Source organism: Mesoplodon mirus, assembly GCF_964341445.2.
Source record: "Mesoplodon mirus genome assembly, chromosome: 10".
Classification (NCBI taxonomy): Eukaryota; Metazoa; Chordata; class Mammalia; order Artiodactyla; family Ziphiidae; genus Mesoplodon; species Mesoplodon mirus.
The window spans coordinates 94,228,689-94,246,900 of NC_138986.1; the positions used below are offsets into that span (position 1 = coordinate 94,228,689).

The 18,212-nt window shown below is 41.2% G+C and overlaps 1 long non-coding RNA gene across 1 annotated transcript in view; it reads right to left on the reverse strand.

Annotated features, from left to right (window-relative positions):
- The window catches only part of LOC309811528, a 247,351-nt gene that overhangs the window by 188,473 nt on the left and 40,666 nt on the right, over positions 1–18,212 (reverse strand). Inside the window, exon 2 of the long non-coding RNA XR_014295202.1 lies at positions 7,524–7,615. This is a non-coding gene — a long non-coding RNA (uncharacterized lncRNA). The remainder of the gene's footprint in view (positions 1–7,523; positions 7,616–18,212) is intronic.

Sequence of the window (18,212 nt, forward strand, 5' to 3'; positions counted from 1 at the left end):
TTCCATCTCCATCTCCAATATGAGAAATGGCTGCTAAGTTCAGCACAAGGTAAATTGGAATGTGGAAAGCTTTCAAGAAAATACTTTTATGTCTGTAAATTTCAGACAGTTGAAAAATCTTAGTAGTTCAAAGTTAGTGGCACACCCAGAGAAGAGCAACAGAGAGTGATGACTGAGGAACCACATCCTCATAGAAAGCAGCCTCATGAGAAGGCAGGGTAGAAGACATATACTCTATATCATGTGCATATCTGAAGTTACTTGGCTCTGTTGGCTGAAGTAAAATAAAGGTTTATAGAAGGCATATACACTCAAACTTGTTTTATAAGGAAATTAAGTAGAACGTCCTGGTCTGGGGAAAATTCAATTCATCTAAAGGTGTGTAAAAATTAAATGAGAATCAGCATGAGATTCATATAAGTATACAATGGAAAAATAGAGGAAGGAACATGAAAAACATATGACAGATGAAGAATATTCACATTAATGTTGCCAGTGAATAGATGAAAAACATAACCAAATATAAGCCATAGATATAAAACACTTAGTAAACAAATGCCTGTATAAAGTAGAGCTTCAAAACAGAAGGATGCAAGATCAAGGAAGATACAGTGAAACAGCAAGATTAGTGAAAGATAAGTTTGCAAAAACAAAAAAAAAAAGTGAAAGAAAAAATAAAGCACTTCCAAAAATTAAGACCACAGGAGTCATGAAAAAATGCAGGCACATAGACAGTAGGATTGAAAGAACACATGTTTTAAAAAACTTAAGTGAAAATGATTAAAAATCAGAGCTATGAAAGGCAAAGGAAATTCAACATACATATAATTGATATTCCTGAGAGAATGGAAATAAAGGGAATAGGAAAATATTAAAGTATCATTCAAAAAGCTCTGCAGACATAAAATAAGACTTGAATCTACAAACCGAAAAAGTATATCATGTCTCTGGAAAAAATAACACAAAATGACAACCTCCAAGATTTATCTTAGTAAATGCATCAGAGTCCATCAAGGGACAGAATCCATGCAACAATTTGATCACAGAAAGTTTCATACAGGGAATTATGAATATAACAGGAGACTGAGGTAATAAGGAGTTGGCAAGTAAGAAGCAAAGATAACTCTAAAGAAAACAGGAATAGCAGTTATAAAGAGCAGGCCCTACCCTGAGGGATGAGGTAGGAAGAGGCACCCTCCCTACCCTGCACCAGGACTAAAATTCAGACCTCGTTGGAAAAGACATAACGTGAGCATGGCTCATGGGATGTTGAAGTCACTGAGAAGTAACACTAAGCAGAATCTGCTGAAAATCCACCCCCTGGGAAGACTATCTACAGGGAGGTGCTATGCCTTCAAACTCTGCAAAGCTTCCGAAGAGAGCGCCAGGAGAAGTCATGCAATGGGGGAGGTGTCTTGTTGGTGGCGTTACACTGAGAAGACACCCAAAGAGTACTCAGGGGAGGTTGCTGGCCACTGGGTGCTGCTGACCCACAGGTATTACAAAAGCCAAGTGCCAAAGAAGCGGTGCACCGTCAGTGCCAGGCACCAGAGAAGCCACATACTACGGGAGCCTGGCAACGGGTACTGCAGAAGCCACTGGAGAAGCTGCATGCTGCAGACGCCGTCCATACTTTCAGAACCAGGCCGGGAGAAGCCACCCACACTGCAGGAACAAGGTGCTGGAGAACCCCTTTGCCCCACAGAGGCCTGGCAAGAGGGACACGCTTTCTCCTCCTGCGCCCCTCCTGCACCCCTACAGACAAAGCTCAACATTAAACCACCTGACAAAAGAGAAATATTCATGGTTCTCCTGATGCCCAGCCTGGGGCCTAGGGGCCTAGCAACCTGCCAATGGGGACTTGTAGGTACTTTAGGATGGGCAGTGTTGTTTTCATGTCCAATTTTTTTTTCCATATTTGGAATGAAATTATCAATATAAAAAATTATTTCCTCCTGTATTCTGTGGTGTTTTCTTTCTTCAGAGGTAGTGGGAAATGAAGAATGTGTAAGAGAACAGAATAGAAAAGGATGACTTTGTTTAAACTGATAATAAAGTTTCCTTCCTAACTGTGAAGTTATCTTCTGAATAGCTAGCTGAGAAAGGTAAATAATGCTTCCATCGCTAAGTTTCTCTGTTTACTGGCCTACAAGGTGATTTCTGTGTGAAATCCCCTTGCATATAACTAGTCTGTCCCTAAGGGCACTCAGGAGAGTTGACTCACACTGAGGAACTCATAACCCAGGGAGAAAGCTCCTGTTGGCTTCTGCATGGGGCTGGGGGGAGACCCACACTGCCAGCTGCCCTGTCCGCAGCTCACACTCACTGCCCTCCTTCTGTTTTCTTCTTAAGGAGTGTTGGCACGTGGAATATCCAGAAACAAAAACACAACACTAAATTTAAGACAAAAAAAAAATCTTGCTAGAAGCAGTGATTTTATAAATTCTTAACCAAGGGATTGAGAAGCCAGCATTCTGACAATGCTTCGTTCAAATAAAAAGATTTTAAAATACATTTGTTTAAAAGCTACAGCTGGGATACCAACCCAAGGTTGAACAGTTTTACATAAATTAATGAGTAGAGCTTAAATATTGATAAAAAGCCCTACCCAGATGATAGTGTTATATTTTGGGAGTCTGAGTGTTACAAGAGGTTTTGGGGAATAATATATAGAAAGGCATTTTTTATGGTTACAGGAAAAACAACAGGAGAGTCACAAGATACGGCACAGATTTAAATCTGACAACCAGTTTCCTTTCCTAAAACTGGATCTGGATTTATTTTCAATCGTTTTAAAGAATATGCTCAGACTTCAGTTTTATCACAGGAGATTCTAATTGCTGTACTGCTTAAAAATGAAGCATTTGAGTGTTTCCCTGGTGGAGCAGTGGTTAAGAATCCGCCTGCCAATGCACGGGACACGGGTTCAAGCCCCGGTCCAGGAAGATCCCACATGCCGCGGAGCAACTAAGCCTGTGTGCCACAACTACTAAGCCCGCGTGCCACAACTACTGAAGCCCACACGCCTAGAGCCCGTGCTCCGCAACAAGAGAAGCCACCGCAATGAGAAGCCCACGCACAGCGACGAAGAGTAGCCCCCGCTCACCCTAACTAGAGAAAGCCCGCGCACAGCAACGAAGACACCACATAGCCAAAAATAAATATAAATAAAATAAATAAATTTATTTTAAAAAAATGAAGCATTTGAGCAAATAAGCATTATACCAGAAAATGCTTTTTCACTAAGCTTGCTAATTAGAGGTTTACAGTCCCTAGCTTTAGTCAGAACCTATTAGCCAGCATTTAAACAAAGATATATCTGTATGGTTAATGGTATCAAAGTGCAAATAAAGAACAGAATAGGGAATCCTGGTTTTTATGCTGAGACATTATGGGGCTTATAATGCTGTGCATCTACTTCTTTGATCTCCACATCAGCTAGGGACTGCCAGAGACCCCAAAGGGACTTCGGGCTAATTCTTCATTCTATCATCTTGTTTAGCACTACTTTTACTTCTAATAGCTATTTGAACCATTGAGACATTGATATAACACATGATTTAATTGATCTTTATAACACTCATTTGTATCTACCATTTGTCTTGTTGGTAGCTGTGCTATTTAGTCTCAAAATCTTAAAGAACAAAGTGTCCCATTATGGACTGAATGTTTGTGTTCCCCCCCAGATTCATATCTTGAAATCTAATCCCCAACGTATTTGGAGGTGGGGTCTTTGGGACATAATTAGGTCATTAGGGTGGAGCCCTCATGAGTGGGATTATTGTCCTTAAAAGAAGAACCCAGGGAGTTAGCTCACTCCTCTTTCCTTGATGTGAGGATGCGATGAGAAGTCAGCAGTCTGCAGATCAGAAGAGAGTCCTCACCAGCACCTGCTTTGGGACTCCCAGCCTCCAGAATAGTGAGAAAGAAATTTTTGTTTATAAACCACCCAGTCTATAGCAGCCCAAACAGACTAAGACATGTCGTATCAGGAGGTAATGCCAGCCTTCAAAAATATGCGTGTGGAATTCTAAAAGCTAAAGCCAGTCAAAGTCCCAGATAACTGTGTCATTTCACCTCCTGAGCCTGATCTCCCTTTCCAAGCCCACAACTCCAACCAATTGAGCTTCTCACCACTTCTGAGTATACCTTAAGTATTCTCATAGTTGTATTTTTCTCCACAGAAATATCTGCTGCCCTTAGCTTTGTATGTCCAAATTTCACCAAATCTTCATAGTCCCTAGAAATGATACCTTTTCTAAAAAGCTTTCCCTGATTGTCCCAGCACAAAGTGTACTCTCCACCCTCTGAACTATAGCGTTGCTTCTGTACTTTTCACATGGTGTATAAGACTTTGGATCCTGTCTATAATACATATCTCTTCTGCTAGATTATAAGCAATTACAGGCAAGAATCATGACTTACAGATTTTTCTTAGCTCTTTATATAATGTAGCATCATGCTTTGCACATATTAGATGCTCAACTAGTATTTGTTGAATCAGAAATTAATCCCCAAAGATGGCAGAGTTACAGAGACCCTGAGCTCTCTTCTTCCCACAGACACGCCAAAATGACAACTACTTACAGGGCAATCATTTCTGCGAACAACTTGAAGACTAGAAGAAAAGATTTCTACAACTAAAGATATAAAGAAGAAGCCACAATGAGATGGGTAGGAGGGGCAGAGACAGGGTCTAGTCAGGACCCACATCCCTGGGTTGTTGACCCACAAGGGGGAGGGATATCACAACTGCAGAGGCCCTCCCTGGGGAGTGAGGGATCTGAGCCCCACTTTGGGCTTCCCAGCCCAAGGGTCCTGCACCAAGAATTCAAGCTCCAAAATACCTGACCTTGAAAACCAGCTGAGCTTACATTAGGGAGACCCAGAGGGCTGTAGGAAGCTGAGACTCTGCTCTTAAAGGGTGCACACAAAATCTCACACACTCTGAGTGCCAACGCAGAAGGAGCAGTTTGAAAGGCGCCTGGGTCAGCCCCACTTGCTAATCCTGGAGAGCCTCCTGGAGAGGCAGGAGGCAGCTGGGACTCCCCCTGGGGACTGAGAAGCTGGTGGCAGCTGGTTTTGTGATCTTGTTCTACCATGCTGACACCAGCACTGGAAGGCACCATTCTGGATTCCTCCCTCTAGCCTATTAGTGCCAGGGGCTTGCTCCACCAAACAGCACACCTGCATCAGTCACACACCACCAGGCCTCACACACAGCCGTGTGGGGAGCCTGCCTCGCCCAGCGGAGCACCTGCAGCAGTAGCAAGCGGCCAGGCCTCGCAACCAGCTGTGCTGAGGGCCTGACCTGCCCACCAGCAGCCCCGCAGGAGTCACACACAGCTGGGCCTCACAGCCAGTGATGCCAGGGGTCCTGGCTCACCCACCACAATACCTGCAGCACCCCCACGAGGCGGGGGCCCACAGTCAGGTGGGCCAGGGGCCAGTCCCACCTACCAGCGTGCTCTCAGTGCTTGGCCTAACCACAACAGAAGGGCACGCAGCCCACATGGAGGACACCCCGGGAGCTTCCAGCTCTGATGGTCAGAGGGAAGCGTGCTGCTGGGCTGCACAGAACCTCTGCTACATAGGGCCACTTCTCCAAGATCAGGAGACATAAAGGACCTACCTAATACATGGAAATAAACACAGAGAATTAGGGAAAATGAGGAGACAGAGGAATATGCTTCAAATGTAGGGAGAAGACAAAACCTTAGAAAAAGAGCCAAATAAAATGAAGATAAGAAAACCCTGATAAAGAGTTCAAGGTAATGATCATAAAGATGCTCACCGAACTCAGAAGAATGGATGAACACGGTTAGAACTTCAAGAGTTAGAAAATATAAAAAAGAACCAGTCAGAGCTGAAGAATACGATAACTGAAATGACAAATATACTAGAGAGTATCAGCAGTGGATTAGCTGATACAGAAGAATGGATGAACAATCCAGATGACAGAGTACCAAAAATCACCCAAGTCGAACAGAAGAAAGAATCTTTTTAAATGATGATAGTTTAAGAAACCTGTAAGACAAAATCAAGCATAGTAATATTTGATTGTAGGGGTCCCAAAAGGAGAAGAGAGAGAGAAAAAGGCAGAGAACTTAAGCAAAGAAATAATAGCTGAAAACTTCCCTAACCTGGGGAAAGAAACAGACATCCGTGTCCAAGAAGCACAGTGAGTATCAAAGAAGATGAACTCAAAGAAATCCACAACACAACACATTATAATTAAAATGTCAAAATTTAAACAGAGAATCTTAAATGCAGCAAGAGAAAAGCAACTAGTTATGTACAAGGGAACTCCCATAATACTATCAGCTGCCTTTTCAGCAGAAACTTAGCAGGCCAGTAGGAAGTGGCACTATATATTCAAAGTGCTGAAAGGAAAAAAGTTACAACAAAGAATACTCTACCTGGCAAGGTTATCATTCGGTACTGAAGGAGAGATAGAGTTTTACAGAAAAGAAGGACCTAAAAGAGTTCAGCACCACTAAACCCTCAGGTACTGTTGGTGATACTGTAAACTGCAGCACCCACTATGAAAAACAGTCTGGAGGGTTCTCAAAAAATTAAAATAGAACTACCATATAATCCAGCAATTCCACTTCTGGGTATTTACCTGAAGAAAATAAAAACACTTACTTGAAAAGATATATGGGGCCTCCCTGGTGGCGCAGTGGTTGAGAGTCCGCCTGCCGATGCAGGGGATACGGGTTCGTGCCCCGGTCTGGGAGGATCCCATATGCCACGGAGCGGCTGGGCCTGTGAGCCATGGCCGCTGGGCCTGCGCATCCGGAGCCTGTGCTCCGCAACGGGAGAGGCCACAACGGTGAGAGGCCCGCATACCGCAAAAAGAAAAAAAAAAAAAAAAAAAAAAAAAGAAAAGATATATGCATCCCTGTGTTCATTGCAGCATTATTTAAAATAGCCAAGATATGGGAGCAACCATCAATAGACGAATGGATAAAGAAGATGTGGCATATATATACAATGGAATGTTATTCAGCCATAAAGTAGAATGGAATCTTGCCACTTGTGACAACATGGCTGGATCTAGAGGGTATTATGCCAAGTGAAGTAAGTCAGACAGAGAAAGTATAGTATGATTTCATGTATATGTGGAATCTAAAAAACAAAACGAACAAAACTAAATAAAACAGAAACAGACTCACAGATACAAAGAATAACTGATGGCTGCCAGAGGGGTGGGGGTTAGGTGAAGTAGGGGAAAGGGATTAAGAGCTACAAACTTCCAATTAATACAATAAATAAATAAGTCACAGGGATATAATATACAGCATACGAAAAATGGTCAATAATATTGTAATAACTTTGCATGGGGACAGATTGTTACTAGACTTGTTGTGATCATTTCACAATGTATTTAAATGTCAGATCAATATGTTATACACCTGAAATTAACATAATATTGTATGTCAACTCTACATTAATAAAAATAAGTAAACAAAAATAAAAGAAATTAATCCCCCAAAAGGGATATTTAGGACATTTCTTACCTCCAAGCAGGCAGAGTTCAGTCTGACAGATGGAACCTCACAGAAGGGAAATTCACACCATTGAACAGTACCTCATCAAGGTCAACTGGAGCCTAAGGCAAAAGATAAAAATCAGTAATAATGATCCTGTCATTATTTAAAAATTTAACATTTTGTTCATTATGGATGTTTAAAATTTTGATTATTCAAAATTTTGATCATTCAAATATTGCATTAAAATACTGTTTATCTTGATATCTGAACTTTTTGATGCCTCTTTAGATTTGGCATCTGAAGCAAGTACCTCACTCATTCTCTCCAGTCCCAGCCCTCTAGTAGTCAGTTATGTGGATAGTAGCTTTAGGCATCCAGGCAATTTGTCTACTCTCAGCATGATGCTGGCCATTGTGTATGTTGGGAAAGAACCAGACATACTACCAGATTCTCGGGCAAAGCTTCTACTGTAATGCTGAACTAGACTGTTACCTAGCCCTACAAACACTATGCCAAGAGGGAAGAAAGACACAGATGGCTGGGAATGTTGGACTCGAAATCTACAGAGGTAACCATGATCATCGCCGGGGCAGTGAAAACGTTTTCATCAGGACACAAGACTCTCCTTCCAGGCCCAACCAGATGGTAAACTGGAATTGTGGTTATACATCTTGCCTTGGAAAGGAATGGTTCAAGAACTCAGGCAGACCTGAATCAATTAATGGCATCAACCAGTAAATAGAGCAACAGATACCTGTAGGAGACATGATTGACAAAGATGGGCATATCCTTTCTAGGGTTTGGGGTTTTTTGTGGGAGGTCTCTCCAGAGAAGTTGACTTTAGTGCTTTACATCTTTACATGTGTGAGGGATATTCAAGTCTTTTGCAACTTCCCAATCCACAATTACAGTTATAGCTTATAATATCCCCCACAAAATGCAATGTAGTAAAACTGAAGTGCTTAAGTGATCCCTTCAGGCCTTTAATGATTTTATAACCAACAGTAAAGAGACATCCAAAGTTATTTTAATTCCAAACTATCATTGTCTTAGGCCTCCTGATGTCTATCACCAGACCTAGCAGATGGATTTTTAAAAATTATTTTTCAAAATGAATTCATTTTTATCCAGTCATGGGGAATATTGAGTTCCAAATGACAGGAGAACAACAGAGCCTCTTCACACTTTTTTATTTGTGGTTCACTTATTTACTGTTTCGAGACAGAGACAATCTATTGATAGACTTTTTACCCCTTGGCATTGATTTCAGAAATGTAAACTGCAGTAACAAGAGTGTTGCCAGGTTTTAAATCCTTCTCAGTCAGCTTTTCTTTCATGTCCTGGTTGACCTATCAACCTCCGTACTTGCAGAAGTCCAGTCCCCTTCTCCAGTGATTCTGAAGACACTCAGAGCCCACCATTTACCATTTTTCACTCAAAAATGTTAGTATGGTAGCTTCAACTTATCTCCCTATCTCCCTAAAACCTACCTCCCTAAAAGTAATGCTGCTTCATCCAATTGTCTTTCACCTGTAGAATGGATAAATAAACTGGGTATAGTCACAACTTTATTTGGAATATTTTATAGCCATGAGAATGAACAACTTCAGCTACATGCAACAACATGGCTGACTCTCAAAAACATCAAAAACATCAGGTTGGACAAAAGAAACCAGACATGAGAGGGCACATACTATATGATTCTATTCATTAAAATTCAAAACAGACCAAACTAATCTTGAATGGTGGTTACTCTTTAGGGAGGTATCGTGTCTGGAAGGGGGAGGCATGGTCTTCTGGGGGGCAGGGTAGTGACAGTGTTCTGTCTCTTGATCTGAGCTCTGGTTACATGGATGTATGAATTTTTGAAAATCCACTGAAAATTTTCTGAATATATGCTATACATCAATAAAAGTTTTGTAAAAATAATAATGCTATTGACAACATGTCATTGCTTAAATCTACAGCTAACCAATTTTTAAATAAAGGACACTTAGAAAATAGGGTATTCCAAATATTCTTAGAAATAAAAATACATATAACTTATTCTAATTCTGTTTCTAGTAGAAAAATTTTTTCCTGAGCTATAAATATATATTCCTAACTACATAGTTGGAACCTAGATTCTCTTCAGGAATCTACAACTGAAAATGTCTAAAACTAAATTCATTGTTCCCCCAAAACCTACCTCCTCCCCTCCTACTTGTTATATCTCAACAAATGACACCACCATCCACTCATTTGCCCAAGTCAAAAACATGGCCTCTTCTTACTTTCTACATTATCCTTACTGCCCAAACCAATAAACACTATCTCCTACCAAGTTGCCTCTTTTTCCTTTTTTCTTTTTTCTTTTTTTTTTTTTTTTTGCGGTACGCGGGCCTCTCATTGTTGTGGCCTCTCCCGTTGCGGAGCACAGGCTCCGGACGCGCAGGCTCAGCGGCCATGGCTCACGGGCCCAGCCGCTCTGTGGCATGTGGGATCTTCCCGGACCGGGACACAAACCCGTGTCTCCTGCATCGGCAGGCGGACTCTCAACCACTGTGCCACCAGAGAAGCCCCCAAGTTGCCTCTTTAATACCATCATTTTAGTCCCCTACCCTCCATTCCCCACTTCTCTGGCTTATTCCTGTACTTCATTATTTTTGTTATGGATGATTGCATTTAAGGCTCCCCTGCCTCTCATCTCACCACTTTCCAATCTATCCAGCCCACTGCTTTCAGAGCCCTGTACAAGCCACATAAAGATAATCAGTTTCCTTGTATATAGCCACACTACAATTTAACCAGAAACTGTTTCACACAGACTAATCACCCACATTCTGCAACAATGGCTTTAATATGTTCTCCTCTCAAAAAATCTTTTTTTCAAAAATATATTTTTCCAGTTCTGATATTATGAAAATAATGAATCAATTCAAATCCGGAGGCAACTGTGGTGAGAAATTTGTGGTGATACAACACCCTACACGTCATAAAGCAAAAGATAATTGTTTTCATGCTTGTAGTGGCCATGTTTGGAGCCTTTGCCCGATCCTTATGTCCACTATGAGAACCTCTCTTTTCCTATGGAAAGGGGTAAACCACCCAGCCATGTTCATACTCTTTGACTTTGGGTTGATCATTTTCTGCAGAGAAACTACTGCCATTGTTTGGAAACCCACTTAAGCTGGGCCAGTCAGTTTCTCTCCTGGGAGTTTGAATTTGGCATTGAAAGATGGTTGATGATTATCAGTCTCCACTGGGCACTTGAACTAGGACTATGGAAGACAGAAAAGTTAGGGCATATATAGAAAGAACAGCAGAGGCAGAAGACTGGGCTAGAAGAACCAAAGGCAGTCTCTTTCTCCCACTCTCCAGTTCCTGGATCCATTCTATACAGGCTGGAAAGACTTCCAGCTTTGGGATTTAAGACATAGCATGATTCCTTAAAATAAGTCCTTTATCTGTAGTGAATTTCCAATACTAATAAACAGAAGATTATAGAGTAAATAAATGCTAAATTCATCTAGTTATGCACTCCAAAAAATCCACTTAAATATATACATTTTTCATGAATACTTTGAGTTTTTTCACTTCTATTAATGCATTAACCAAAGAATAAACCTCATAGTCTGTAAAGATGGATTGAATAGTCCAAAATGTCAAATCCTAAAATGAAAAGACCAACTAGATTTCTTTATAGCAGTGCTCCCAACGTTTTTCAGCCCATACCTCACATAGAAAATGGTACTGTTTGTATGACAAATAGCAATAAATGGAATGCATGAGGCCACAGGCCCAGAAACAGCCTGGCTTCCCAAGGACTGAGAGGATAGACGCCTTACATCCATATTCATCTGTGGTGTACCAGTATGTCCCAGCACACCAGTTAGGGAGCTCTTATCTTGCATAATTGGAAACTGTATTCTTGTCTTCAAAGAGCCTAAGATTGCACTGCGGGTACAGTAATAAACCCTGAGGGAATTTAAAAATAGGAAAAAGAACTTTCTGAGTGAGACCACTGAGGGAGAACTTAGAACTTAAAAAATGGCTCTAACAAGTACAGTAATAGTGAGGGAGGAAAGTTCAGAGCCTTTGAAAAGGGTCAAAGTCTAATTAAACAGAATGGAATGACCACATGCAGTACTCTTCTCTGTCTCCTGAGATACCTCCAAAAAGACAGCAAAGGAATAAAAAGGGAAAACAGCACAAGGACAAGAAGAAGAGCAGGAGATGCATCAGTAGATGAGATATTTTAACAAATATATTGCAGGTGGAAAGCACATGGAGAATGGTAATTGATCTAACAGGGAAAAAGAAGACCCAATCTAAAGACTCTGCCGAGATGGCAGTTGATGAGAGTTGAGGGAGTGAATTCATCTGTAGAACCCCTGAGACACCAAAGACTTGGAGGCACCATACTTGATACTTCAGAAATATCAGAAGGTAGATATAATACACAAGCTGAATACAAATACTGGTTAAGTCTATATACCGGTCCCTTCCAACATCTTTCTTAACCAGGCAAACAGAACAGTCCCACTGCCACCACACCTCTACACTAGGCAGGACAGCAGAGGTTAATTCTCTGGGAAAAGGCTGTAGACTTGGGGAACTTAAATGCAATAGAGGGCAAAGATGTGACATGCCCTACCCCCACCCCACTGAGTCATCTTCTATCCATCTCCAGAGCAAGCAACCAAGTATTTCCCAAGTACCAGACTGGAGGATCTTTCTCTGGAGAAACCAATCAACCAAAAGAAAAGACTTACATTTAAGGATACTTACATTTAAGGATCCCCTCATGAAAAGCCTAAAGCACCACTTGATCACTCAGCCCCACTGACTCACATGCCATTTCTTATCAGTTCCTTACTGCTGCATTCTTAAATATAAACAGACAGCAAGGGATCACTTAACACCAGAGAAAAACCTTCACTCTGAAAGAGAGAGATCAAAACATACAGAAAGAAGGAAACCTGGAATCAGGTAGAAAATCTTATTATTAATATTAGCAGAAAGATAAATTATTCCATCCATAAAAACAAAAACCACCAAGAAAGGGAATGACCCCAAAACAAGAAAGGGCACTTGGAAATTAAAATATCAGAGTCACAAAAAAATCCAATTAAAAATCTAGAAGACACAGTAAACAAAATCTCTCAGAATATAAACATGATTAGACAAAGAGTTGGGAAATATTTGAGAAAAGGAACCTACAGGATTAATCCATCAGGTGTAACATCTGAATAATAGGAGTTACAGAAAGGTGGAACAGAAACAACTAGAGAGGAGAAATTCATCAAAAGAGAATTATATAAGGAAATATACAAGGACTTGAGGACATGAGTTTACAGAGGACATGAGTTTACAATGTCCCACTGATTACTCAATACAATAAAGGAGAAAAGACCTATTTATGGCACATCTTGATGACATTTTAGAGTGCAAGAGATAAAGAGAAGAATCTAAAATCTTCCAAAGTAAAAATCTGGTCACATACAGAACACCTGTATTTAAAATGAAATTCAATGCATTCAAAATGTTGAGGAAAAATTACTTTAACTTAAAATAGAATATCCAGCAAAAGTATTAATCAAATGTGAGGGGAAAGGGAAATTTTGGATATGCACTAAATTTTAAAAGTTGTCCTGAGAGACCTTCAAGATGGTGGAGGAGTAAGACACGGAGATCACCTTCCTCCCCACAGATACATCAGAAATACATCCACAGGTGGAACAACTCCTATAGAACACCTACTGAACGCTGGTAAAAGACCTCAGACTTCCCAAAAGGCAAGGAACTCCCCACGTACCTGGGTAGGGCAAAAGAAAAAAGAATAAACAGAGACAAAAGGATAGGGACGAGACCTGCACCAGTGGGAGGGAGCCATGAAGGAGGAAAGGTTTCCACACACTAGAAGCCACTTCGTGGGAGGAGACTGCGGGTGGCGGAGGGGGGAGCTTCGGAGCCGTGGAGGAGAGCACAGCCACAGGGGTGCGGAGGGCAAAGCGGAGAGATTCCCGCCCAGAGGATCGGTGCCGACCAGCACTCACCAGCACGAGAGGCTTGTCTGCTCACCCACCGGGGCGGGTGGGGGCTGGGGGCTGAGGCTCGGGCTTTGGAGGTCAGACCACAGGGAGAGGGGTCCCAGGACACTGCAAACCAGAAGGGTTGGCTGCATGAACACGGCCTAAAGGAGGCTGGTGTGCCACAGCTAGCCAGGAAGGAGTCTGGGAAAAAGTCTGGACTTGCCTAAGAGGCAAGAGACCATTATTTGGGGTGCATGAGGAGAGGGGATTCAGAGCACCGCCTAATGATGTCCAGAGACGGGCGGAAGCTGCGGATATCAGCACAGACAACAGAGAGAGGCATGAGATGCTAAGGCTGCTGCTGCCACCACCAAGAAGCCTGTGTGAGAGCACAGGTCACTATCCACACCGCCCCTCCCGGGAGCCTGTGCAGCCCGCCACTGCCAGGGTCCCGGGATCAAGGGACAACCTACCCGGGAGAACACACGGCGTGCCTCAGGCTGGTGCAAAGTCACGCCGGCCTCTGCCACTGCCGGCTGGCCCTGCATCCGTACCCCTACCTCCCTCCGGCCTGAGTGAGCCACAACCCCCTAATCAGCTGCTATTTTAACCCCCTCCTGTCTGAGGGAAGAACAGACACCCTCAGGCGACCTACATGCAGAGGCGGGGCCAAATCAAAAGCTGAACCCCGGGAGCTGTGCGAACAAAGAAGAGAAAGGGAAATCTCTCCCAGCAGCCTCAAGAGCAGCAGATTAAACCTCCACAACCAACTTGATATACCTGCATCTCTGGAACAGGTGAATAGACAATGAATCATCCCAAAATTGAGGCGGTGGACTTTGGGAGCAACTGTACACTTGGGGTTTGCTTTCTACATCTAATTTGTTTCCAGTTTTATGTTTATCTTAGTCTAGTGTTTAGAGTTTATTATCATTGGTAGATTTGTTTACTGATTTGGTTGCTCTCTTCCTTCTTTTTTTCTAAATAGATATATATATTTTTTTGCTTTTTCTCTTTTTGTGAGTGTGTATGTGTATGCTTCTTTCTGTGATTTTGTCGGTAGAGCTTTGCATTTACCATTTCGTCCTAGGGTTCTGTCTGTTTCTTTCTTTTTTTATTTTTTTTTGAGATACGCGGGCCTCTCACTCCTATGGCCTCTCCCGTTGCGGAGCACAGGCTCTGGACGCGCAGGCTCAGCGGCCATGGCTCACGGGCCCAGCTGCTCTGTGGCATGTGGGATCTTCCCGGACCGGGGCACGAACCTGCGTCCCCTGCATCGGCAGGCAGACTCTCAACCACTGTGCCACCAGGGAAGCCCTGTTTCTTTTGTGTTTTTTGTATTTTTAGTATAGTTTTTAGCGCCTGATATCCTTGGTGGATTTGTTTTTTGGTTTGGTTGCTCTCTTCTTTCTTCCTTTCTTTTTTCATTTTAAATAAAATTTTTTTATTTTAATAACTTTCATTTTCTTTTATTTTTTCTTTCTTTCTTTTTTTCTTCCTTTTCTTCTGAGATGTGTGGCTAACAGGGTTTTGGTGCTCCAGCAGGGTGTCAGACCTCTGCCTCTGAGGTGGGAGAAGCGAGTGCAGGACATTAGTATACCAGAGACATCCCGACTCCATGTAATATCGAAAGGCAAAAGCTCACCCAGAGATCTCCATCTCAACACCAAGACCCAGCTCCACTCAACGACCAGTGAGATAAAGTGATGGACATCCTACGCCACACAACTAGCAAGAAGGAACACAACCCCACCCATTAGCAGAGAGGATGCCTAAATTAATAATAAGGTCACAGAAACCCCAAAACACACCACCGGATGTGGTCTTCCCACCAGAAAGACAAGATCCAGCCTCATCCACCAGAACACAGGCACCAGTGCCCTCCACCAGGAAGCCTACACAACCCACTGAGCCAACCTTAGCCACTGGGGGCAGACAGCAAAAACAACAGAAACTAGAAAACTGCAGCCTGCGAAAAGGAGACCCCACACACAGTAAGTTAAGCAAAATGAAAAGACAGAGAAACACACAGCAAATGAAGAAGCAAGGCAAAAACCCACCAGGCCAAACAAATGAAGAGGAAATAGGCAGTCTACCTGAAAAAGAATTCAGAGTAATGATAGTAAAGATGATCCAAAATCTTGGAAACAGAATTGAGAACATACAAGAAACGTTTAACAATGACCTACAAGGACTAAAGAGCAAACAAACAATGAGGAACAACACAATAAATGAAATTAAAAATTCTCTAGAAGGAATCAATAGCAGAATAACTGAGGCAGAAGAATGGATAACTGACCTCAAAGATAAAAGAGTGGAAATAACTATCACAGAGCAGAATAAAGAAAAAAGAATGAAAAGAATTGAGGATACTCTCAGAGACCTCTGGGACAACATTAAACACACCAACATTTGAATTATAAGGATCCCAGAAGAAGAAGAGAAAAAGAAACGGACTGAGAAAATATTTGAAGAGATTATATTTGAAAACTTCCCTAATATGGAAAAAGAAATAGCCAATTAAGTCCCAGAAGCGCAGATAGTCCCATACAGGATAAATCCAAGGAGAAACATGACAAGACATATATTAATCAAACTACCAACAATTAAATACAAAGAAAAGATATTAAAAGCAGCAAGGGAAAAACAACAAATAACATACAAGGGACGCCCCATAAGGTTAACAGCTGATCTTTCAGCAGAAACTCTGCAAGCCAGAAGGGAGTGGCAGGACATATTTAAGGTGATGAAAGGGAAAAACCTACAAGCACGATTACTGTATCCAGCAAGGACCTCATTCAGATTCGACAGAGAAATTAAAACCTTTAGAAATAAGCAAAACCTAAGAGAATTCAGCACCACCAAACCAGCTTTACAACAAATGCTAAAGGAACTTCTCTAGGCAAGAAACACAAGAGAAGGAAAAGACCTACAAAATAAAATCCCAAAACAATTAAGAAAATGGTAATAGGAACATAAATATGGATAACTATCTTAAATGTAAAGGGATTAAATGCTCCAACCAAAAGACATAGACTGGCTGAATGGATACCAAAAAAAGACCTGTATATATGCTGTCTGCAAGAGACCTACTTCAGATGTAGGGACACAAACAGACTGAAAGTGAGCGGATGGAAAAAGATATTCCAAGCAAAAGGAAATCAAAAGAAGGCTAGAGTAGCAATTCTCATCTCAGACAAAGTAGACTTTAAAATAAAGACTATTACAAGAGACAAAGAAGGACAATACATAATGATAAAGGGATCAGTCCAAGAAGAAGATATAACAATTGTAAATATTTATGCACCCGACATAGGAGGACCTCAATACATAAGGCAAATGCTAACAGCCACAAAGGGGAAATTGGCAGTAACACATTCATACTAGGGGACTTTAATACCTGACTTTCACCAATGGACAGATCATCCAAAAAGAAAATAAAGAAAGAAATAGAAGCTTTACATGATACATTAAACAAGATGGACTTAATTGATATTTATAGGACAATCCATCCAAAAACAACAGAATAAAATTTTTTCTCAAGCACTCATGGAACATTCTCCAGGATAGATCATATCTTGGGTCACAAATCAAGCCTTGGTAAATTAAGAAAATTGAAATCATATCAACTATCTTTTCTGACCACAATGCTATGAGACTAGATATCAATTACAGGAGGAAATTTGTAAGAAATACAAACACATGGAGGCTAAACAATACTCTACTAAATAACCAAGAGATCACAGAAGAAATCAAAGAGGAAATCAAAAAATACCTAAAAACAAATGACAATGAAAACAGAACAACCCCAAACCTTTGGGATGCAGCAAAAGCAGTTTTAAGAGGGAAGTTTAGAGCAATATAATCCTACCTCAAGAAACAAGAAACATCTCAAATAAACAACCTAACTTTACACCTAAAACCATTAGAGAAAGAAAAACAGAAAAAACCCAAAGTTAGCAGTAGGAAAGAAATCATAAAGATCAGATCAGAAATAAATGAAAAAGAAATGAAGGAAACAATAGCAAATATCAATAAAACTAAAAGCTGGTTCTTTGACAAGATAAACAAAATTGATAAACCATTAGCCAGACTCATCAAGAAAAAGAGGGAGAGGACTCAAATCAACAGATTTAGAAATGAAAAAGGAGAAGTTATAACTGACACTGCAGAAATACAAAAGATCATGAGAGATTACTACAAGCAACTATATAACAATAAAATGGACAACCTGGAAGAAATGGACAAATTCTTAGAAAAGCACAACCTTCCGAGACTGAAACAGGAAGAAATAGAAAATATGAACAGACCAATCACAAGCACTGAAATTGAAACTGTGATTAAAAATCTTCCAACAAACAAAAGCCCAGGACCAGATGGCTTCACAGGCAAATTCTTTCAAACATTTAGAGAAGAGCTAACACCTATCCTTCTCAAACTCTTCCAAAATATAGCAGAGGGAGGAACACTCTCAAACTCACCCTATGAGGCCACCATCATGCTGATACCAAAACGAGACAAAGATGTTACAAAGAAAGAAAACTACAGACCAATATCACTGATGAACACATATGCAAAAATCCTCAACAAAATACTAGCAAACAGAATCCAACACCACATTAAAAGGATCATACAGCATGATCACATCGGGTTTATCCTAGGAATGCAAGGATTCTTCAATATACGCAAATCAATCAGATAA